This window comes from Theropithecus gelada, chromosome 17 (genome assembly GCF_003255815.1).
Source record: "Theropithecus gelada isolate Dixy chromosome 17, Tgel_1.0, whole genome shotgun sequence".
NCBI classification, from domain to species: domain Eukaryota; kingdom Metazoa; phylum Chordata; class Mammalia; order Primates; family Cercopithecidae; genus Theropithecus; species Theropithecus gelada.
The window spans coordinates 68,469,017-68,492,947 of NC_037685.1; the positions used below are offsets into that span (position 1 = coordinate 68,469,017).

Sequence of the window (23,931 nt, forward strand, 5' to 3'; positions counted from 1 at the left end):
AATGTTTTTCATTTTGAAGGACTTAGAAAAGGCAGTGTGGAGCTGTGAAGAGCTCAGATGCTAGAGAAAGCCAAACACTAGCTCTGCCACTTACAAGCCAGTGATCCTAGGAAAAGTGAGCTTCACTTTTTTCGTTTGCATAAAGGACATATTAATAGCAAACTCAAAACTGCAGCTGGGATTCATTGAAATAATGCATGCAAAGCCCTTGACTTGGTCTGTTGCACACTAAACCCTCATTGTTACCTGAAAGAAGAAAAATGGTAACAAAGTACACTTGGATTTCATAACTACAAAATTTCTTCCCTCCTAGGATCCTCCAAGGGGGTTCCATAAAGTCAAGTGTGAAATAGTCTTTGATGGAAAGGCTCATATGGTCTGGTTAGAGTCCATGAAGACTTCTGGATTCATGTTGCTCTTGTAAGGTTAAATTTGGATTATACTATTGTGTCGAAGGACACAATTGGGAGCCGGGGGAAGATGCTTTTGTCTCTCTTCAGAGTATAGTAGTTCAGTCTTCCATCCATTCTGATAAACTAATGTAACTCTGAAGATGATAGCAGGGCACTTGTCTGGCTTTTGTTTAAGTTTTTCTACCACAAAATCTCAAGTTCCGGTAATCTGAAGGGCTAGGCTTTCCTTTGTCTGGTTTGGTGGTTGCTAGAATAGAGTCTACCTGCTAGCATTTTATTTCAGAAATATTTTGTGCAAAACTTCCTTCACCTGCTATTGTAATGTTCTTGTTAACATGCAACAGTTTGCTAAGGGATCTCTGGCTTTGGTCCTGGCAGTCTGGAGGCAATGAAATATGTACTGCCAGGTATATATCATAGAACATTTCCATACAACTGAACAGAAAGGCAGACTCTCATATAGAGTCAAATGAAATAATAAAGGAATCCTGTAAATCTCAAAGATCCCATCAAAATTCTTGGATGGAATTACTTAGACCTGGCAAATAGAAATACAGCTGCATTTTCAATGATTTAAAAAAACTCATTAAAAATACTGGTGATAGCAAAGCAAATTAAAAGTTTAGTATCTTTTTTGTTTATATAGTATGGTGAAAGAAATCTTGGTTATATGCTAAATGTGAGAAGAGCTTGGTTCAAGTACTAGATCCTTTATTTAATAAATAGGTGCTCTTGGACCAAATAATGTTCTGAGCCTTGTTTTTCTCCTCTGTCAGATGGGGTTAATACTCCAACTACTTCATTTGGTTTTGGGGAGGCTTGAATGAGATAATATGTATAATCTGTAAAGTTCTCTGTAAATAAATTGTTAATTATATGATTTCCAATATTCAAAACTGAGAATAAAACCTTACATTTGAAAGGAACATTAGAAGACATCCAATGTATGCATCTTTTCTGTAACATTCAAAAATAACAACCCTATCATTGTTTGGCCATTTCCAGCAATGCACTCAGACTATTTAGGATGCAAGCATTCCACTTGCCATTGGGCAAGTTTCTGAAATTGGGCTCTTCAGTTAGCAGACTTAGGAAAATTAAGGTGCGGGGCATTTATTAGGGAGTTCCCTTGGCATCACCCCTGAGGAAGGGAGAGAAGGAGATACTATAGGGCAGAGGACAAAGCCTTTAGCTGAACCCATGGTGAGCTTGGACCTTCAGTGGCCCCCCAGAGTTATCATGAGTTTGGGCTGGAGGGCTGGGCCTTTATACCTCCATCATGACCAGTCATTGCAGGCTGGCTTCCCCAAAAGGAGGCGCCATCTTGGCAAGGCAATTCTCTTCAGCTGGGGCCATCCCCAAGGAAGATTAAAAACTGAGGCACATCTTCTGGCAGTCCACCTGCAGCTAGTGGAATAAGTCCTTCCTTCCTTAAGGAGAACCTGTGCATTATGGCATCCAATATAAGACATTCTGCCTTATATTGAGTTGACACCTTCCTCACTGTGACTATCATGTAAGCTCTTCTCTTCTGAGTCAATTCCAAGTCTTATCATTATTTTCTAACAGATAATTCTTTACTATAGTCTGGTAACACTAGTGCTATAATACTGATACACATATATGTATCTATATCACATATATAAGCTATATATCTCACATATATATCATACTCAAATATATATTACACACATATATATGGCTCAAATATATATTTATACACCTTTGCATATACATATGCCCAACTACACCTGACACATAGCTGTTAGTAACCATAATTATGTCATTTATTGGAGACAATAAAACAAGTCTGCTCTTCTAAAAGAATCAGATTAGGAGATCATGGATTCTGTTTTGGACATATTGAATGTGAAGCACTTTCAAGACATCCAAGTAAAAATGTGGGGTAGGCATTTGAATTTATCTGGAGCTTCAAAAAGGGCCTACTCTATGGATAAGTAATTACAAGTTGGTGTTTATATAGTAATTGAACGATGGGGCATGGGTGAGATTATGAAAAGAGAATAAAGAGTAGGGCAGAGAGATAAGAAACATTCTAGTAGGCATGTTGGATTTACTTTGATTAGCACATTGGCTTTTACAATTATTAGAAAATGATTTATTTGCCAGTATTTAAAAATCAGGAGGTTCCACATGATCCAGATTTAAACTACTCTTGAAAAACTGAAATATCAGGGAACACTTATTTTTTTATTTCTGCATGCCAGTAATGACCCGGAGCTGGGTTTCCCCTTTAGATACTGGATTTTCCCTTCAGTGGAGGGCTTCACCCCCTGAGGTGTGAGGAATCACTAGTTTTGTGTCGGGGAAGAAAGGACCCATGGCTGAGACACAAAGAGCAACAATATTTATTTATTTTTATTTTATTTTATTTTATTTTGAGGAATTAACAGTCTTTATTTTGGGCTCAGACCAGGAGTCCGTGGGTCTTGAGGACCTGTGTATATTTGTCAATTTTCTTCTCCACGTTCTTCTCAGCCTGTTTCCGTAGCCTCCTGAGCTGTTTCTTCCTCTGGTAGTGGATCTTGGCTTTCTCTTTCCTCTTCTCCTCCAGGGTGGCTGTCACTGCCTGGTACTTCCAGCCAACCTCGTAAGCCAGGCGCCCCAGATAGGCAAACTTTCTTGTAGGCTTCAGACGCACGACCTTGAGGGCAGCAGGAACCACCATCCGCTTTTTCTTGTCGTAGGGCGGCGGGATGCAGTCAAACACCCTGCCGCGGTCCAGGACAGCCTCGCCTCGCTTGTGAGGCAGCTTGCCTCGCACAGTCCGCCGGAAGATGCGGCTGGGGGCCCGGAAGTGGTAGAGGCCTCGGGACGGGTTGTGTTCATCCGCTTGCGGAGGAAAGCCAGGTGCTTCAAATTGTTTCTGTAGAAACTGCCAGAAATGTTGATGCCTTCGCAGCGTAGGACCACCACCTTCCGGCCCAGCAGTACCTGTTTAGCCACGATGGCCGCCAGGCGGCCCAGGAAATGGCCTCCGCCATCGAGCTCCAGGACCTGCACCTCCGCCCTCTTCGGCAGCCGCCTGGTAAAGCTATTTTATTTATTATTTTATTATACTTTAAGTTCTGGGGTACATGTTCACAACGTGCAGGTTTGTTACATATGTATACGTGTGCCATGTTGGTGTGCTGCACCCATTAACTCGTCATTTACATTAGGTATATCTCCTAATGCTATCCCTCCCCCCTCCCCCCACCCCACGACAGGCGCTGGTGTGTGATGCTCCCCTTCCTGTGTCCAAGTGTTCTCATTGTTCAATTCCCATCTATGAGTGAGAACATGCGGTGTTTGGTTTTCTGTCCTTGCGATAGTTTGAAAGAGCATCAATATTTAAAGACTGGTGGGTGAGAAGTCTGGCACCGAGATGTGGCTAGAGATGTAGGAGGCTGCAGCCAAAGGTGCAAGGGGAGAGAGAAGCGGTTAGCAGCATAAAATTCTTTCTTTCTTTTTTTTTTTTTTAAGGCAGAGTTTCACTCTTGTTGTCCAGGCTGGAGTGCAATGGCCCGATCTTGGCTCGCTGCAACCTCTGCCTTCTGGATTCAAGCGATTCTCCTGCCTCAGCTCCCCGAGTAGCTGGGATTACTAGTACCCGCCACCAGGCCCAGCTAATTTTTTGTACTTTTTTTAGAGAGACGGAATTTCACCATGTTGGCCAGGCTGGTCTCGAACTCCTGACCTCAGGCAATCCACCCGCTTCGGCTTCCCAAAGTGTTGGGACTATAGGCATGAGCCACTGCCCCCGGCCGCAGTATAAAATTCTTCAGAGAAGTAATATCTTTGGGAGATGGAGCTCATTGACTTTAGGAAGAGTGGTTTTGGTGTAGCAAAGGGAATGGAAGCCAGATTGGAATGGGTTGAGGAGTGAATGAGGGGTGGGGAAGTGAGGAAAAGAATGTGCACAATAAGAAGTGTAGCTTTGAAGGTAAGGACAGAAATAGGGATTAGCTGGAGGGAAGTTAGGTTATGTTGAAATGGAGTGGGGGAGGGGGTTGAAGGGCAGTGGGAAGAAGAGAAATAGAGGTATTTTTCACATAACATTGCTTTAAATATCCTCTCTCACTTTTAAGTGGTTTGAACTATTTCTGAAATGTTAGAGAACTGAAAATTCAAAGATTTTAGTGCTTTGTTGAAAACAACCATGACCAAAGTACTTGGGTGGTAGAAAACTTAGACTGTACAGCTCAAATTGAAATGGGTAACTAAATAAGAGATTAAAAATTTTATACTTGAATTATTTAGTCCAACACTTCATGACCTCATTTTGCTTTTAACGAAGAAAATCTCACATGGCATGACAGAGAAATTTCATATTATTTGAAAAGTGAAGTCTTAAGTCAGACTTACTTTTTCAGATAAACAGTGTCTTTGACAAAAACGAAATGAAACATTTCTGCATGATTCTAGTGCAAACATAGATTATGTGACACTAATACACTATTTAAAAAATATTTTCCTATATATGGGATAGGAAAAACATTATGGATTTTATTCCTAGAAACTTTTCACAGATTCTTTCGTTGAACACCTGTATCATGGATCACTCTGACTCTAGCGCCCCTCAGCTCGGGGAAGGCAACAGTTCTCAGTGTTCCTATAGCCCCCAGGGAGTGCTTCCCAAGTGCTCAGCAACATTTCACTGCTTTGTGCCACACCACTAGGTGCTTTGTTCTATCCTTGGCGTGCCATGGTAGCTTCTGGGGCTGCTGCCCAAACCCTGCGGGCTTGCTGATAATTTATCTGACTCTTGGCAGAAGGTTCTCTAGAGTTAAATTTTTTCCACGGCCCAGTTTCCCCAGGGTGTGATAATTCAGGGTGGAGAGGGAGAAGAGAGTGAAAGCCTCTCTCTTCTTTTGTATTAATTTCTTTTAGAGAGATCTTTTAGAGTTTTCACTCTATCTCTGATATGCTTATATATCAGTCTTTCCTTTTTAAATAAATAAATACCATGCCAGGTAAGATTTTCTTAGTTAAAAGCAAAATGAGAACATGAAGTGTTGGACTAAATAATTCAGGTAGAAAAATGTTCATTTTCTGTTTAGTATTTTTGTGTGTGTGTGTTGTGTGTGAGAGGGGGTCTCATTATATCACCCAGGCTGGTCTTCAATTCCTGGGGTCAAGCGATCCTCCTGCCTCAACCTTCCAAATATCTGGGACTATAAGCACGCACCACTGTCTCCAGCCGTCCCTATATTTATCTTCAATCAGAAGGGTCATCAGGATCACCTCCAGAATTATAAAATATGAATTTTCAGATTCACTCACCGAATCCCTATTTTCATAAGTTTGTTCCAAGCATCTGCATTTTTAACAAGTTCCAAAGAGGATTGTAATATATACCCTTAGTTAAAAACATTGCCCTATGTATTCTTAACTTTGCTCCCCCACTCTCCAGAATAAAGACAGGTATCACCCTCTCTTTAGAGGGCTTTTGTTTTTTGTTTGTGAGGAAAAAACATTCAACATTCATTCTCCAACAAACAGCATTGGCAGGTACAACTACAGGGATTTCTCCATGGATCATACATTCATGAGGCATCATTAGCTTAACATTGAAAAAGCCACTGGTGTGTTCTGTGTAACAATATCCACTTCACGTTTAAACAGGTACTATTATTGTAAGTTCACTTACAATTCCAGAAGGAAAGGCATCAATTGGAATTTTTTTTTGGATCCTAAAGTCAGATGCAAAAACAGAGACAAAACTTTGGGTAACAATCGTGATCTACATTTCAATAAGGGCCTTCGACAAAGAGGGGAAGAACTTCTCTGTCAGAAGTTAGGGTCTTTCTCCTTCCTCATGAAACCATTGGAATTACATTTCATTGTTTGTTCAACATTATTACATGTACAATAGAGGATTAAAAAAAGGAATCATAAAAATATCTTGAATGTCCAGCTATTCTCACCAATACGTGAATTCTTAGGTTTAAGAGAGGGCCTGGGAATACTTCAGCGGTCATAAAATAGGAAAATAAGACACTATGGCTACAAACATAAAAAAAAATCCCCCTTTGGCTGAACTGCACATGCTCCAGTAATTGCAGGTGGGTTCTATACTAATTATTACATGTGTTTCTTTGCTCAGCTCTTCTTGGTCCTTTATCTCTTCTGATCAACAGGACTTTTTTAATGTTAGGTCCCTGGGATGGATCTGAATGACAGCTATAGCCATTAACTGAGAGCTCTTAACATTTCTTATTATCTCTCTGTGCATCTGGCTACTTATCCATCTATCCATTGATCTATCTTAATATATTCATCCAACAATGACAGGTTTGTTTATATTTATTGAGTATTTGCTGTGTGCTGGGTACTGAGGATATAAAGGTGAGCATGGCAAACCTGGTCCTTGACTTCAAGGAGGAGGAATAATTAATGTTTGCACAAATAGGTAATTATAAACCATGATAAAGGCCACAAAGGTTGATGTGAGATTGTTTGACAGAAGCTTCAGATCTGGGCTGGTGAAGTCAGGGAAGATTTTGTTGAGGAAATAACCTTGAGCTAAAACCTGAAAGGTGAATAGATGTGCCAGCTTATTGGAGGTGGGCATGTATTTTGAATCATTTCCTTAAGTAGACTATCAGAAGTGAAATTTCTGGGTCAAAGTACATGACTTTTAAAAATCATTTAAATGTATTTTATTATAATTTTTTCTTTAAATTTTAAATTCATTTAAAATTATTTTTATAATTTAAACTTACAGAGCAGTTGCAAATATAGTGTAAGGACATTTTCTTGCCTTGAACTGTTTACCAGTTTCCACAATGATGCCCCAGACCCCCAAATACTTTATTCAAATAGCCTTCAAACAAGGACATTCTCTTATATAAGCAAAATATGATATTAAAATTCTGAGAATTACCATTGAATTATTAGTACTTTCTAATCCTTAGACCTCATTTGAGTCTTGTCAGTTTTCCCAAGTGAGGTCTTTCGTAACAAAAGATCCAGTTCAGAATCAGGTGTTGCATCTTGTTGTCAGGTCTCTTGAGTTGGCTTCAGTCTTGAACATTTCCTCAGTCTTTTGTTGACTTTGAGGACTTGGACTCTTGAAGATCACTAGTTATTTTGTAGAATGTTCTTGCAATTGAATTTCCTGATGTTTCTTCATGATTAGGTTCAGGTGATGCAAATTTGGCAGGAATATCACAGAAGTGTGTTCTTCTCATTACATTCTATTAGGTGGCACAGGGTTTCAATTTCTCCCATTACTGATGATGCTCAAGTTGTTCACCTGATTAAAGCGGTGTCTGCAGAATTATCTCCTGAAAAGCTACTTTTTCCTTTTGAAATTAATAAATATTTGGAAGATGAGAATATCCCATTCTTTATAAAACTTTCAATTTATTCTTTTTGGTATTTATATCAGATTGGACTTCTTGTTTTCCTCTTTTATGCAATGGGTCATAATCCATTACTATCATTATTTAATTTGATGCACAAATTATCTCATATTTGGCTGGCTTCTGTGTCCCATTGCCATGATGGCTTCCCCTCCCCCTCTCAGATGCCCACCTCAGCCATCTCGGGCCATCAACACCCTGAGCTGAGCTGCTACTCAATGTGGATGCTCTCTTTCCCTCTCTGCTCAGGATCCGACATCCTTTACCAGCTGTCCATACCTCCTGTTTGTGGAGGAGCTGTGGAGGAGGTGTGGACAGCCACCATTTATGTGGAGACATCCTCCTCAGCCTTCATGGGCTCCAGCACTCAGTATTGGCTGTCACACACTTCTCACCCTAATTGAGCTCTAATACCCTGTTCCCGGTGTAGCCTGGGGATTCCTGCCATCTGTGCATTTTTCTAACTTCTGCTATTTTATCACATTTCCTTCTAATCTTTTCTCTATGCACTTAACATAATACTGGTAACTATGATTTTTAAATCCTATTTATTTATTTTTAATAATTTCAACTTTTATTTTAGATTTGGGGGTACATGAGCAGGTTTGTGACATGGATATATTGTATGATGGTGGGGTTTAGGATATGAACAATCCCATCACCCAGATGGTGAGCATAGTACCCAATAGTGAGTTTTTCAACCCTATCTTCTCACCTTCTCTCCCCACTCCATTAGTCCTTAGTGTCTGTTGTTGCTATCTTTATGTTCACTAGTACCCAGTGTTTAGCTCTTATAAATGAGAACATGATGTCTTTGATTTTCTGTTTCTGTGTTAATTTACTTAGATTATGGCCTCCAGCTGCATCCATGTGACTGCAAATGATATGATTTCATTCCTTTTTATGGCTGTGTCATATCCATATCCATGGTATATATGTACTATATTTTATTTATCCAATCCACTGTTGATGGGCACCTATATTGATAGCACCTGATTGATAGTCTTTGAATTTGTGAATAGTACTTCAATGAACATAGGAGTGCATGTATCTTTGGTAGAATGATTATTTTTCTTTTGCATATATACCCAATAATGGGATTGCTGGGTTGAGTGAGTTCTATTTTAAGTTCTTTGAGAAATCTCCAAACTGCTTTCTACATTGGCTCAACTAATTTACATTCCCACCAACAGTGTATAAGCATCCCTTTTTCTCCACAGCCTCACCAGCATCTGTTATTTTTTGACTTTTTAATAATAGCCATTCTGGCTGGTGTGAGATGGTATCTCATTGTGGTTTTGATTTGCATTTCTCCGATGATTAGTGATGTGGGGCATTTTTTCATATGTTTGTTGGTCACTCGTACGTCCTCTTTTGAGAAGTGTCTGTTTATGTCTTTTGCCCACTTTTTAATGGAGTTATTTGTTTTTTGAATTTTTAAGTTCCCTACAGATTCTGGATATTAGACCTTTGTTGGATGCATAGTTTGTAAATATGTTCTCTCATTTTATAGGTTGTCTGTTTACTCTGTTGACAGTTTCTTTTTCTGTACAGAAGCTCTTTAATTAGGTCCTACTTGTCAATATTTTGTTTTTGTTGCAATTGCTTTTGAGGACTTAGTCATAAATTCTTTCTCAAGGCTGATGTTCAGAATGGTATATCTTAGGTTTTCTTATAGGATTCTTGTTGTTTGAAGTCTTATATTTAAATCTTTAATCCATCTTGAGTTAATGTTTATATATGGTGAAAGGTAGGGGTCCAGTTTTATTCTTCTGCATTTGGCTAGCCAGCTATCCCAGCACCATTTATTGACTAGGGTGACCTTTCCCCATTGCTTACTTTAGTCAACTTGGCTGAAGATCAGATGGCTGTGGGTGTGTGGTTTTATTTTTTGGTTCTCTATTCTGTTCCATTGGTCTATGTATCTGTTTTTATACCAGTTCTGTGGTGGTTTTGTTACTGTAGCCTTACAGTATTGTTTGAAGTTGGGGAATGTGATGCATCTGGCTTTGCTCTTTTTGTATAGGTTAGCTGTGGCTATTTGGGCTCTTTTTTTGATTCCATGTGAATTTTAGAATAGTTTTTTTTAGTTCTATGAAAAATGACATTGGCAGTTTGATAGAAATAGTTTTGAATCTGTAGATTGCTTAGGGCAGTAGGGCCATTTTAACAATATTGACTCTTCCAGTCCTTGAACTTGGAATGTTTTTCCATTTGTTTATTTCATCTATGATTTCTTTCAGCAGTGTTTTGTAGTTCTCCTTGTAAAGATCTTTCGCCTCCTTGGTTAGATATATTCCTAGGTATTTTGTTTCTTTTTATGTGTGACTATTTTAAATGGGATGGCATTCTTGATTTGGCTCTCAGCTTGAACATTATTGGTGTATAGAAATTCTACTAAGTTGTATACGTTGATTTTTGTGTCTCAAAACTTTCCTGAAGCTATCTATCAGTTGAAGGAGCCTTAGTGGAGTCTTCAGGGTTTCCTAGGTGTAGAATCATATTGTCAGTGACGACAGATCATTTGACTTCTAAGCCTATTTGGATACTTTTTATTTCTTTCTCTTGCATGATTGCTCTGACAAGGACTTTCACTACCATGTTGAATAGGAGTGGTGAGAGTGGGCATCCTTATCTTGTTCGCACAAGACACATTTTCTCAAACTGTTAAGAATGTTTCATAAATGTGACTTTAAATGACTTGAAATGAACATAATATTTTTTGTCTGTAATTGCACATTGCTGCCTTATGATAGACTACTAGAAGAGGAATTACTAGGTCAAAAGTACCAATATTTAGGTTCTTGATACACATTTTCAAATAATCATTTCAGAAAGGTTACATATTCAATTTTTTTGCTTTTTTGAGTTGGAGTCTTGCTCTGTTACCCATTCTGTAGTGCAGTGGCATGATCTCAGCTCACTGCAAGCTCTGCCTCCCAGGTTCAAGCGATTCTCCTACCTCAGCCTCCTGAGTAGCTGGGACTATAGGTCCCTGCTGCCATGCCCAGCTAATTTTTTGTATTTTAGTAGAGACAAGATTTCACCATGTTGCCCAGGGTGGTCTCCAACTCCTGAGCTCAGGCAATCTGCCCACCTCGGCCTCCCAAAGTGCTAGGATTACAGGCGTGAGCCACCATACCTGGCCATGTATTCAAATATTTTTAAGTTAATTTATGAATGCAATGCTGTGCCAATAAAAATAGCATTAGATTTTCTTAATGAGTTAACCAGTTTGGTTTTAAAGTTTGTTGAGATGAATAAACAAAGAATGGCCAGAAGAATTCTGAAAAAGAAAAGCAGCATATGGGTGTAGGGGAGCTACCCTTATCAGCTTCTCTATTGAAAACAGTGTGATATTGGTGAGTGTATAGACAGAAGCCCAATGAAACAGAACAGAAAATCCAGAAGTAGACTCAAATATATACTAAAATGTACTATATGTGAAAGGTGACACCTCAAATAAATATGTTACATGGTGTTAGGATAGATAGTCACCTGGAAAAAGATCTGATTGGATCTGTTCCTTTCTCCACATACCAGGACAAACTGCAGATGTTTCAGAGAGGTAGCTAAAAAATGAAACCATGGAAGTACTAGAAGAAAACTTAAGTTTCCAATATGAACCAAAATTAGAAGCATTAAAAACAGATAAATTTAACTACATAAAAAAATCTTCCCAGGCTCAGGCCTGTAATCCCAGCACTTTGGGAGGCTGAGGCGGGTGGATTGCTTGAGCCCAGGAATTTGAGACCAGCCTGAGCAACATGGTGAAACCCCATCTGTACTAAAAATACAAAAATTAGCTAGGCGTGGTGGCATGTGCCTATGTTCCCAGCTACTTGGGAGGCTGAGGAGGGAGAATCACCTGAGCCCGGGAAATCGAGGCTGTAGTGAGACATGGTCATGCCACTGCACTCCAGCCTGGGTGATGGGTAAAATGACAACTGAGAAAAAAAATGTTACCCATTCCAGGGACAAAGGACTAATAAATTTAAAAATAAAAAGAAGAAAGCGATGAAAAACCTAGTAGAAAATGGGCAAAAGATGTGAAAAGTTTACAGAAAAACGTTGCAAAATATCTTTAAAATATATTAAAAGATGCACTACTCATAATAAGATAAATGTATACTAAGATTATACTGAGATGCCGTTTTCAATGATCAGATTGGTGAAATTCCAAAAGTTTACAGTATTTTGTTGGCGAGGCATGGGGAATACAAAATGGCAAACGGCTATGGAGGGTAACTTGATATTACTTAGCAAAACTACATACATATTTCCGTCTTTCAATCAGCAATCCCATTTTAATGAATTTATCCTCCAGATATACTAATAAAAATATGACATGTCAGGGTAGTGGGAAAGAGTGGAGTCAACTCAGATGGCCTTCAGTAGGGTGCTGGTAGAATAAATTATGATACATACATAGTAGATCAGTAACTATGCTAAAATTATGCTCTGTAACAAACCACCCCAGAAACCTTTGCAGAAGGCAGGATTTTAAGGAATATATGTGTTTTATTATAGCAGAAACACACACACACAGGATAGTACATATCTTTCATTTTACACAAATAATAGACTATACACATTTCTTTGTGCCTTGCTATTTCACTTAACAATATATATTAAAGATAATTTTATATCTGTGTATAAAAAACTTCCATATTTTTTGTTGTGGTTATATGTTATTTCATGGTATGAATACACTATTGTTTATTAAACCAATCTCTTATTGAAAGATGTTTAAATTGCTTTCAATTATTTATTATTAAGAAGTGCTAGGCTGGGCACAGTGGCCTCTGCCTGTAATTCAGCATTTTGGGAGGCCGAGATGAGTGGATCACCTGAGGTCAGGATTTCAAGACCAGCCTGGCCAACATGGTGAAGCCCTGTCTCTACTAAAAATACAAAAATTAGTCAGGCGTGGTGGTGTGCCCTGTAATCCCAGCTACTCAGGAGGCTGAGGCAGGAAAATCGCTTGAACCCAGGAGGCAGAGGTTGCAGTAAGCCAAGATCGTGCCATTGCACTCCAGTCTGGGTGACAAGAGTGAAACTCTGTCTCAAAAAAAAAAAAAAAAAAAAAGGTGCTGCAATGCTTTACTGTGTATGTATATATACATACACACATATAATTTTGCACAGACATGAATATATTTTGGCTACCTCCTCAGAAATAGAAATTTTCAGCACATTCGAAATTCCCCTTTCATCCAGCACTTCAGTGTTGACTCTGTTTCTTGTTTAAATTTCATATATAGTGATACATTCTTTGAAGAATACCTCCCAGGCTCTTGTTTTTAGAGACAGAATAAAGTTGTAGTAGAGACTGGGAGCAATGTGTTTCCTTTTCTGTTTACAAAATTACCTGTGACCAACAAATGGGAAAACCCATAGTTTTTAAAAGAAAAAATATGCAATTACATTTCCACTATTTATTCTTGTTAGTTCACTGACTGAAACTGAAATGTGGTTTATCACAATGGATGAAAATTTGGAAAGAAACAATTTGCATAATCAAGCAATCTGCATTATATTGCATAAGGGACAATAAGAAAGTGAATTACGTACAAGACTAGACTTCATGCTTTGACAAACAAAATGTAGCAGAATAGTTTCTTTAAGTGGAACTTCTGGACAAAATTTCCACATGAAATATAGGTAGCATGGATGAAATAAAGATGTGAAGACATTTTAGTTTTTTTTTGTTTTGATCTTTCTGAAGGATGACTTACCATGGCTTGAGGGGGATGTAAGGAACTAATACATTAAAAAATAGATGTTGGCTATTATTATGATGAAAGGAAAGTGGTTTACACAATGGAAAATATCATGGAAGTTTATGCAGATTTGGGAAAGAGAGTGATCGAGGCTCAGAGGATGCCCTGAACAACACATGAAGAAAAGAAGGCAAGAGTAATGTGAGAACATCAACTCTAAAAACTGAAATGTAGTCTGATGGTCATGAATTCTCATAAATCCCTAGTCATGTGAGCTTTCCCTTATTTTCCTCAATAAATGTGTATTTGTATATATGTTTGTGTATGTTTGCTTTTTTCATTCCCTCAGACAACTGAGAAATACTTTGTACTTCACTATCCAGTATTTATATGTCTTACAGCACCTTTTCTCCTTGTATGTTAGTTTTTTCTTCAGTATACTTAATCTTAAAGCTGTATTTCTCTTTTCCACTCAGTAGTCTTTCTGTCATTTAAAGCCAAGAAATTGATTGCTTTTCCTTCTCAATGCATCCATCCCCCATACAAAGACTCTCTTATTTTCTTATTTGTGGAAATGTCTCGCCGTCACATTTTGGCATTCTTCCAGACAATAAGCAGTTATGTAGCATTGGCAAAAGTCCTGCATCTAGTTCTAAACATACGTACCCCTACTGTGTATCTCAAATTTCCTCTTGACCTGACCTTTCTCTTTGCCCTGGCTTGACATATCTGAGTTTGCTGGTGTTGCCAAGTTCCTTCTGCTTGTGAGCTGAATTAATGAAAAGGCATCAACATCAACTCCCCTTACTGTAATACACACACACACACACACACATCATCATCATCATCATCATCATCATCATCATCATCGTCATATCATTGGGGAATGTTATCATGTTGACTTTTTTGGGGCAGATGGTTATAAAGGTAGCCAGGTGAGGGTAATAATAGAAATTCAGTAGATCTTGCAGGACAAATTGACTGATTCAAATGGTGAGCTACTCTCATTATATTCCGAGTAGGCGACATAATGTATTCACTTCTTTCCTTTTCATGTGGCAAGTTGTACTTGTGTAAACAGAGGGAGAATAGTACACATCTGTTCTGTTTCCAGTCCTATGATTCAGACTATTTTAAGTTGCCAAGAGCTAGGAAAGTCTGGAGCCATTGTTTGCTGACATAGTCAGTGGAGTTCAGTCAGGAAGTAGGAGCAGCCAAATGTTCCCCCAAACGGAGGTGGTGTGGCTTCCACCAGCCCACCAATGTCAGCCAGCCTTACTTCAAAACTTACTCAACTGCACAAAATTGCATATAAGCTCATATCTCTCATCATTACAATCTCCAAAACACTAAGTTTCTTTTAGCAACCCAGCACTGTATTAACTTTCTGCCAGGCAGAATACTTCTGTAGTCTTCTGTGGAGGTCTTTTTTTATTAGTCACCCATGGATTCCTTTTCCCATAGTGCTGCCTGGAATATTACCAACCTATGGTGAATTTAATTTTAACCATCATGTTACATTCTTTCCTTCCTCCCTTCCTTTCTTTTATTCAATACGTATTGAAGGTCTATTTGCTAAACACCACGGGAGGTACCAAGGATACAGTAGTGAAAATACACCACCAGGATGCTAGAGTCTAGGAGAGAAGAAATACTTTAAAAATGAGTGACTTATTATCATAATATGTCCCACAGAGGGGAAGTACAAGATACCATAAGTATGTATACCAGGATGAACTAACCCACCTGTGGAAGTGACATTTAAAAGGAGACTTGGGAGAGTGAGTAGGAGTTACAGAGACAAAGGGTTTGAATGTAAGGGCAGAGCTCACGGGATTTTTGTCAGGCAGAGGAATGGAATGTGCAAAGGTCCTAAGACCTAAAGGAACTGGGTGAATTTAAGAAATCTCCAAAAGGGTAGTGAAGCCTCAACTTAGAGAGAATGGAGTATCTGAGATGTTATGCTGAGGCCAGATGAACCAGGACCTTGTAGTCAGGTTAACAGTTTAAAGTTTATCCTATTATAATAGGGTGAGTTTTAGGGTTTATCATGTTGCAAAAGGTTGCCTGTGAGATGAAACTAAAGAAAACAGACACAAGGCACAGATTTATTTATTTATGACAGGGTCTCACTCTGTCACCCAGACTGGGGTACAGTGGCACAATCATGGCTCCCTGTAGCTTCGACCTCCTGGGTTCAAGTGATCCTCCCGCCTCAGCCCCCTGAGTAGCTGGGACCATGGCTACTCCTGGGCTCAAGCCATCCTCCCACCTCAGCCTCCCAAAGTGCTGGGATTATAGGTCTGAACCACTGTACCTGGCCCAGACACTTAAAAGAGATAAACTCTTATTCTAATCTTGTCAGCAATTTTATTTGTAAAGTGAAACCATTACTTTATCTTCTTTGTTTCGGAAAGATCTGTTTTTGTGTCTCAACAAGACAAATTGGAACCTACTCGTCTGGGGGAAGTGTAATGGGAAACAATTTTGGTGGAGAACCACCTTGTTCTTGCTCTGTGTAGAGAGCTGTGTGGTGTCTCCTCAATAACCACAGACCTGTGAAACTTGAAGACTAGAGAATGAGTTATCCCACTTTCATAGGAGCTATGGGATCTTCTGAGAGGTAAAGAATTGTAATCCCCCATGGAGTTCAAAATTATTATTTTTTCCTGATAGATCAGGGTAGATGAGGCCATCTCGTAGGAAAAAATGAAGTGCTTTCTTCCCCCTTCCTCTCCGAAGAACATATCAGTGATGTATAGTTAGGGTCTGGTTGTGAGAAAATGGAAGGCATTGTATGCATTCTGCATATGGAGGATTTCGATACAGGAAAATAGAGGTTTCCTAACTGCTGGAAGAACTTCAGGAACAAAGGGCAAGAAAGCTGCACTGATGGATGTTTTCCTGCAGCTTTCCTTTTCTTCTGCCTTCTAGATCTAATGCAAATGCCTCTCATTAGCTGACCTGGAACCACAGAAGGAACTAGAGTCTGGAAATGTATTTCCTGGTTACTCTTATGTAATGCATGGGAGACCTCTGAAAAGGATGGCAGTGATGTCAAATTGACAATAGGACAATTCAGCACAGGTGATGACCCTGGTTTAACAGCAAAGCCTTGGCTGTTGTGAGGGGAAGAGGGTTCCCAGCGTAACAGACTGCTGTTCTGACAGTGTGGATATATCTTGAGGCTTCTTGCATTTGTCAGGTTGCTTCAGAAAAATGGAACCAATTAGATAGGTAGATGTAGATACATTTATATACACACATGGAGATTTACTTAAGGAACTGGCTCATGTGATTATAGAGGGTTGGCATGTCCAAAATCTGCAGGGTGAGTTGGCAGGCTGGAGACCCAGGGAAAAGCTGATGTTGCAGTTCAAGTCTGAGAGCTGTGTGCTGGCAGAATTCCTTCTTGCTCAGGGAGGTCTTTTGTTTTATTCAAGCCTTGAACAGATAGAGGAGGCCCACTCACATTACGGAGGGCAATCTGCTTTACTCAAAGTACACTGATTTAAATGCTAATCTCATCCAAACACACCCTCACAGAAACATCCACGATAAAGTTTGACCAAATATTTGGGCACTGTGGCCTAGTCAAATTGATGCACATAATTAACCATCATACTTCCCCTTCCTTATTCATACCACTGCTAGATGGTGTTTTGAATTAAGTTTTATATCAATATGTCTCGAGTGAAAAATTCATGGTCTTTTTATGTATATATTGTTTAGTTCTGCCCTTTCAAACCAAAGAATGTGACGATAATTATTTCTTTCCTTTCTCTTAGATTTTACAAAGAGTAGAGATATCTCTTTAGGCCATATTTTCTTAATATTTCATCATTAATTTATTCATTTGTTCAGTCTTTCAACAAGTATTTATTGACAATTTAGGCACTGAGGATGACTCAGTGATATGAATAAAAGATCAGGCCCAGGAAAAAGACTTTAAGCTAGAGCGCAACACAAGCATCTTGTTGTAATTGTGAAAACAAATAAGGAAAATGCCAAGTGCAAGAGACATTAGATTTACAAGCCTTTAAGAGATGAGCCAAAATTTTAAAGCGGAATATTTTATGAGCAAATTCAATAAATGAAAATTTACAAGTTTTACAAATCACGATGTCTGCAGGTATGTTCCTGAATAAAATTGAAGATGAGTGAGGACAGTTATTTATTGAAACACTTTTTAATGTCAACTCATATGGTTTGTTTTGGAACCAAATGCCCTAGTAAAGAATACACAGACCCTAACATATATTTAATTATTCTTTCATTGGGGCCCCAATTTCCTTTCTGATCTCAATGCTATTGTCTTGCCAGCTGCTATACTTTTCAAGAAGGTAACTGCTATGGTTGATAGAGGATTACTACGCTGAGCGGTAGCTGAGATGGCAGTTACTAGCTTTATGACAGTGCATATTTCACAACATCATCACCAATGCTACGGTGTTAATAAAATCAAACAAAACTGTGGTAGGTTGAATTCCAAGATGACTCCCAATAACCCTCACCTTCATCTAATCCTCTCCACTTCAAGTGTGGATGAAACTTGTGAATATAATGAGACATCCACTCCTGTGTTTATATTACACTCCATAAAAATACCTCCAGAAGGGAGGTTATATTGAGTGGTCCTGACCCAATCAGTTAAGCTCTGCAGTAGAAGAGAGCCTTCTCTGGAGGATGCCAGAAGGGAAATCAGAGTTTTGAAGCAGCAGAGACATATTCTGGCTGGCCTTAAGGAACATATCAGGAACATACCATGTTAAGGGCTACTTGACAGGGAACAGCAGGGGGTCTCTAAGAACTGGTTGACAATCAGCAAGGAAACAGGGACCCCAGTCACAAAACCTCCAGGAACTAAATTCTGCCAAGAGTTAGAATAAGCTTGGAAGTAGATTGTTTTTCTCAGAGCCTCCGGATGAAAACTCAGCTCAACTGACTTTGATTTCTGCGTATGATACCCCCAGCAGAGAATCCAGCCACATGGTGCCAGACTTGTGACCAACAGAACTGTGGGCTAACAAATGGTGTTGTTTTAAGCTGCTGAGTTAGTGGGATTTGTTGTGCAGCAAAAGAAAACTAAGAGAAAAACAAAAACAAAACAACTTTTATCCTACTTCTCTTTCTTTGGGATGTGAAATTGTGCTGAGATTGGTCCTGGGGTACCCTCATCTTATTCAGCTTACATAGGGTAAACGAAGGGCTCTGAGCTCAATGGCAAGGCCACGTGGTTGAGAGCAGAATCCCATGGTGCAAAGGCAGTTTCTTTAAGAGAGACCCACTGCAAGCCTTGCAAAATCTAGGAACAGCCAAGAAGGATATTTTCTCCATAATCTTTCTGAATGTGGTTGAGTATATTTGCGTTCCCTACATTTTGTCATTTATATTTCTATAAACATGAGGTTTAGACTATTCAGCTAATTTATTAGTCATTCCAGGACCTGATATTATAGTAGTTCCTGCTTATCTGCTGTTTCACTTTGTGCAGATTCATTCATTATCTGTGGTCAACTGCTGTCCGAAAATATTAAATGGAAAATTCCAGAAGTGATCAATTCATAAGTTTTAAAATTGTGTGCCATTCTGGGTGGTGTGATGAAATGTCTAGCAATCATGTTCCGTCCCTTCTAGGATGAGACTCTTGTCTTTATCCAGCACATTCACGCTGTAGACACCACCTGCCTGTGAGTCACTTAGCAGCAGTCTCAGTTATCGGATCAAAAAAGCATAGTATATTTAGGATTTTGTACTATCCTTGGTTTCAGAATCCACTGCAGGGATTAGAGTGTATCCCCTGACGATAAGGGGAGACTGTACACTTCATGTTTTGACCCAAAGCAAATTCAAGTATGTGACTCAAATAATCACTTATGAGTTCAGTAATGTTCAGTTCACAGTTGCTGGTACTAATTCTATTTTCTATTTTCTTTTTTTTTTTTTTTTTTGAGACAGGGTCTTACTTTGTTGCCTAGGCTGGATCACTCAAGTGATCCTTCCACCTCAGCCTCTCAAGTAGCTGGGACTACAAGCTTATGCTAATTTTTGATTTTTTTGTAGAGATGGGATCTCACTATCTTATCCAGCTGATCTTAAACTCCTGAGCTCAAGCAATTCTCCCACCTGGACCTCCCAAAGTGATGGAATTATAGATATGAGCCACTGTGCCTGGCTAATCCTATTTTCATTTTTATTTTTGGTAAAATATTTTGCTTTTTAACTGGTGAGACATAATTTTCAAAATCTTTTAATAATATACTATCATAGTTTGAATAACCAGAATTATATTTATTTCAAGAAAGCTAGATCAAATAATCTAAATATGTAATGTTAAAGACTTCTTGAGAAAAATATAAAATGAAAATTTAGATTTGTACCTTATTCAATAATCGTGTAATTTAAAATGAAGTTGCTTTATTTTATTTTGTTTTATTATTTTAGTTTATTTTTTGAGACTGAGTCTTGCTGTGCTGCCAGGCTGGAGTGCAGTGGTGTGATCTCGGCTCACTGCAACCTCCACCTCCCAGGTTCAAGCGATTCTCCTGCCCCAGCCTCTTGAGTAGCTGGGACTATAGGTGCATGCCACCATGCCCAGCTAATTTCTGTATTTTTAGTAGAGACGGGATTTCACCATGTTGACCAGGATAGTTTCAATCTCTTGACCTCATGATCAGCCCACCTCGGCCTTCCAAAGTGTTGGGATTACAGGCGTGAGCCACCGTACCTGGCCTGCTCTTGTTTATTTTATACTCTTGTGAGGATCAAGGCCTTATGTCAAGGTTCATGACTTGTCAAGTGGTGAATAGGCTGGATTCAATCTCCATTGATTCTCCTAGCTGGGCCCTTTCATGCAGAAAAGAACTGGTACATGGCAGCACCAGTGGAGAGCCATTTGAGTAAATGTAAAACAAGCAGAAGATGAAGAGGAAGGCTTATGTCATGAAAGCTAAGGGCAATTCATACTTCCATGGAAAAGCAAGTCTACTCAAATTCTTTTCCAAGCCAAATAAAGTAGAATGATCATCAGGGTTTATAATAAGGTGTTGGAAATATGTACTTCAGAAGGAAATCAGAGTAAAATTGAAAGAGTAAAGATGGGTAGATGGGGTATATAGAGCAGGGGCTGGTGAACTTTTCATTAAAGGGCCAGAGAGTAAATATTTTAGGCTTTGTGGACCACACAGTCTCTATTGAAACTATTAACCTCTGCTTGAAAGCAGCCATAGAAAATATGTAAATGAATGGGTGTGGCTGTGTTCTAATAAAACTTTATTTACAAAAATGAGGTTGGGGTACAGGGGAGCCTAGTTTGCAGTATAGATTACTGAGAAAAAAGGATTCTCTGAGGCATTTTGTTGCTGTGACTCTAATGCTGATGCAGAAAGAACTCCAAATCTGAATAACAAGTATTGGTAAATTATTCAACAGATACACTCCTTACAAGATGAAAAATAACAATTGGTAACCAGTGTTTGTTTATAGATCTACAAACATCAGGAATGGAAATTTGTCAGGCACATATTTCTCTGTTATATCCCCTGTAATATATACTCTGGAAGAGGAAAAAAAGAAGGGGCGAATAGCCTATATTTCACATAAAATGTTACTCTTTAATCTTATCTTGCAGTGTCAAATTTAAACAATATATATGGATGTGTGTTATGATTCCTGGAGTCAAGGTGAATTGTATTCCTCTTCCTTCTGAGCAACTAGCTGTAATCAGGGCTGATGTTTCTTGGAGCTGACCTCACTAATGGAACTCAGATGATTTACTCAGATAAGAAATTCTTTGGAGAAAACTCACTGTAAGCAAAATACTTGAAGAGATATGAGAAAGGGCAATAATTAGGCCATAAAAACAGACTTTATCTTTTCAATGGAAAAAAAAAACCCTCCAGGATCCCAGCAATTTACTCATTTCCTAAGTATCTGAATGCATTATTCCATAGCATAAGTAAAAAGATATTTTGCTCTTTGAGAACAAATTGCCCTGAGTTATCAAACTCTCAAAGTTGGAAAAGAATCAGTCTTAGAAAAGATCCACGTTATTGTGTGTGTGTTTTAGTGTGTTCTCAAGATGAAGATAGATTGTTCGGCAAAGTCTTTACAAAGAATTATGTGAAATAGGTGGGCGCTGATAGTTTCTTGGGCAACTGGACATCTGAGCCTTAGCGTTTCATGCAGGGACCAGAATTCCTTTGACCACATCAGCCCTCCCACATTGTCTATTGCAGTCTGTAACCTCTCCTTACACCAAAGGGGAGACGTTTATGAAGGAGTTCATACAGCTGTTCTGATTTCTTAAGGCAACTAAGGCCAGCTGGAATATTCACTGTAATATACTTTATTTTGTAATATTTTTGCATTCTACTGAAAACTGGCAGTTAACAGGCCTCAGAGGCAGGGTTTAGATTTTGAATGTCATTTACCACCACTAGAAAGAAATTAAATTTTAGTGGGGCCAGACCTTAATGAAAACAAATTGATCTCCTCCATAGCACGTTGATGAAAAGAAAGCTCAAAGATTTAAGAACTGTCTGAATTCTCTTGACTCTTTACTGTTAATTAGTCCCATGACTGTTATTTAACAATGTATAAAGTATTTTGGTAGTTGTTTTAACTTGTTTTTAATTATCTCTCTAATTTCTCATGGCACCTTTTAGTTCTACACTTGCTGCTAACAAATATACAAACTGTGGACAATGGTGAATTTTTTATTTATAAAACAAAATTTTGTTTTTCTTAGGTTTGGAGTTCATTTCTGTGCGGTTAAAGATAGAAAGTAATTAGTACTTTTCTTCTAATACCATTTTGAAATTTTATGAAAAAAATATGGGCTAGAAAATTGGTTTGGTAATGCAGTAGGTGAAATTCTGAATCCTACTCTGTTTGTGGAGCTGGATAGATTTTCCCATACTGGTTTTGGGCATGGAGATGGTGTATTTCTATAAGGTTGGAGTTTAACAGTTACATCCATAATTTCCCTGTCTATGTGTTTTCTGGAACCAGCAACTTAGAAGACTGTACCATTAAGAGAGCTATTAGAGATGGAGCTTATAAATATTCAATAACTTGGCTCTGCTTATCTTCTTATTAGCTCTAATTTTGGCTTATTTTTATTTGAATATGATGAGAGAAAAGGGTGAATGCAATGTGTCAGTGAGAGAAAATTGTAATCTGATTGCTTACTTGAAAGACCTTAGTCTCAGTAGCATAGAGCTTTGTTAGTGAAATAGTACAGTAGAGCATTAATTCAGGTCTGTGAGATGAATCTATTCCTTATTGAAGAATTACTCTAATGGCTGCTAACCCTAAAGCTTAGCTGTTCCAAGTAAATCACTGATTAACACCAGATCTTCAGACTTAGGCCCATCTAGCATATGATACTATAAACACAAGTTATTGTTATTTACTTCATTGTAGAAATATTCAGTGCATCATGAATTCATATTGGTTAAGAGTTGGGAAGTCTTTTAAGATTTCTTCAGCCTATATGTTACTACTGAATGTTTTCTTATTTTTTCCTTTTTTTTTGGTTCAGCAAAGATGAATTCCTTTAGGCCCTGTGACTAACTTCTCTAGATCCAGAGATTATCTAATGAGTTCCTTAGAAAACTTTGGAACAAAATTAGTTGAAGACTTACTGAGTGACTAATGTAATCATATCTCTAGGGAAATAAACTGGCTCTTAATTTACTGGTTGTTTGCAAAAAGTTCTGGCAATGAACAGAAACTAGAATAAACAGCTATTATTAAGAAAAAAATCCATCAGGCACCTTGGAAGATATAGGCCAGCTTTAAATGTTTCTTTTTTTTTTTTTCTCAAAAGACATGACATTGCATCCTTGGCCATCTGTTGATAAAGTTCACCATTTGTATGCATGAAAATCTGATTTATAAAGTTTAAGAAGTAGTCTGGACCTTTGTCCTGTAAAAGCTTTTAGTGAATTCTTTATGGAAGAGTAACTGAGAAAAGGAATCGCAGGAATGTTTATTTATACCATGAGTTGTGGAAACATATATAACCATTAAGGATATTATTGGAGGAAAAGAAAATGTAACATCAGCAGATTCATCTGTTTCAAATTTTGATGCATCAGGATAAATTTAATCTTTGCTCCAGAAGCATTTTAAATAGTCATAGGATATTTTTTCCATCATTTTTATATTTGTGCTGAGATAATGCTTCAAATGTTTCAACACAACAGAGAAATGCTGTGGAAAAAATGAACTGCATATTACTCTATTTCTAAACTCTAAATGATTGTAACTAATAGTCTTGACCAGAATTCTGTTTTCTTAAAATTATCCCTTACACTCATGTTGATTATTTGATACAATACTTCCCAGTATCATGAATATATGTGCTCTGTGTGTGTGTGTGTGTGTGCGCGCGCGCACATGTGTGACTTGAATGTGTGA

At 38.4% G+C, this 23,931-nt stretch overlaps 1 pseudogene across 1 annotated transcript; it reads right to left on the reverse strand.

Annotated features, from left to right (window-relative positions):
* Positions 1–2,810: 2,810 nt before the first annotated feature.
* Positions 2,811–8,122, reverse strand: LOC112610687 (annotated as a pseudogene). Its single transcript, XR_003116467.1, has 2 exons — positions 7,956–8,122; positions 2,811–3,468 (listed from the first exon to the last, which is right to left on the reverse strand). The product of XR_003116467.1 is annotated as a 60S ribosomal protein L13a pseudogene (transcript).
* Positions 8,123–23,931: the final 15,809 nt, after the last annotated feature.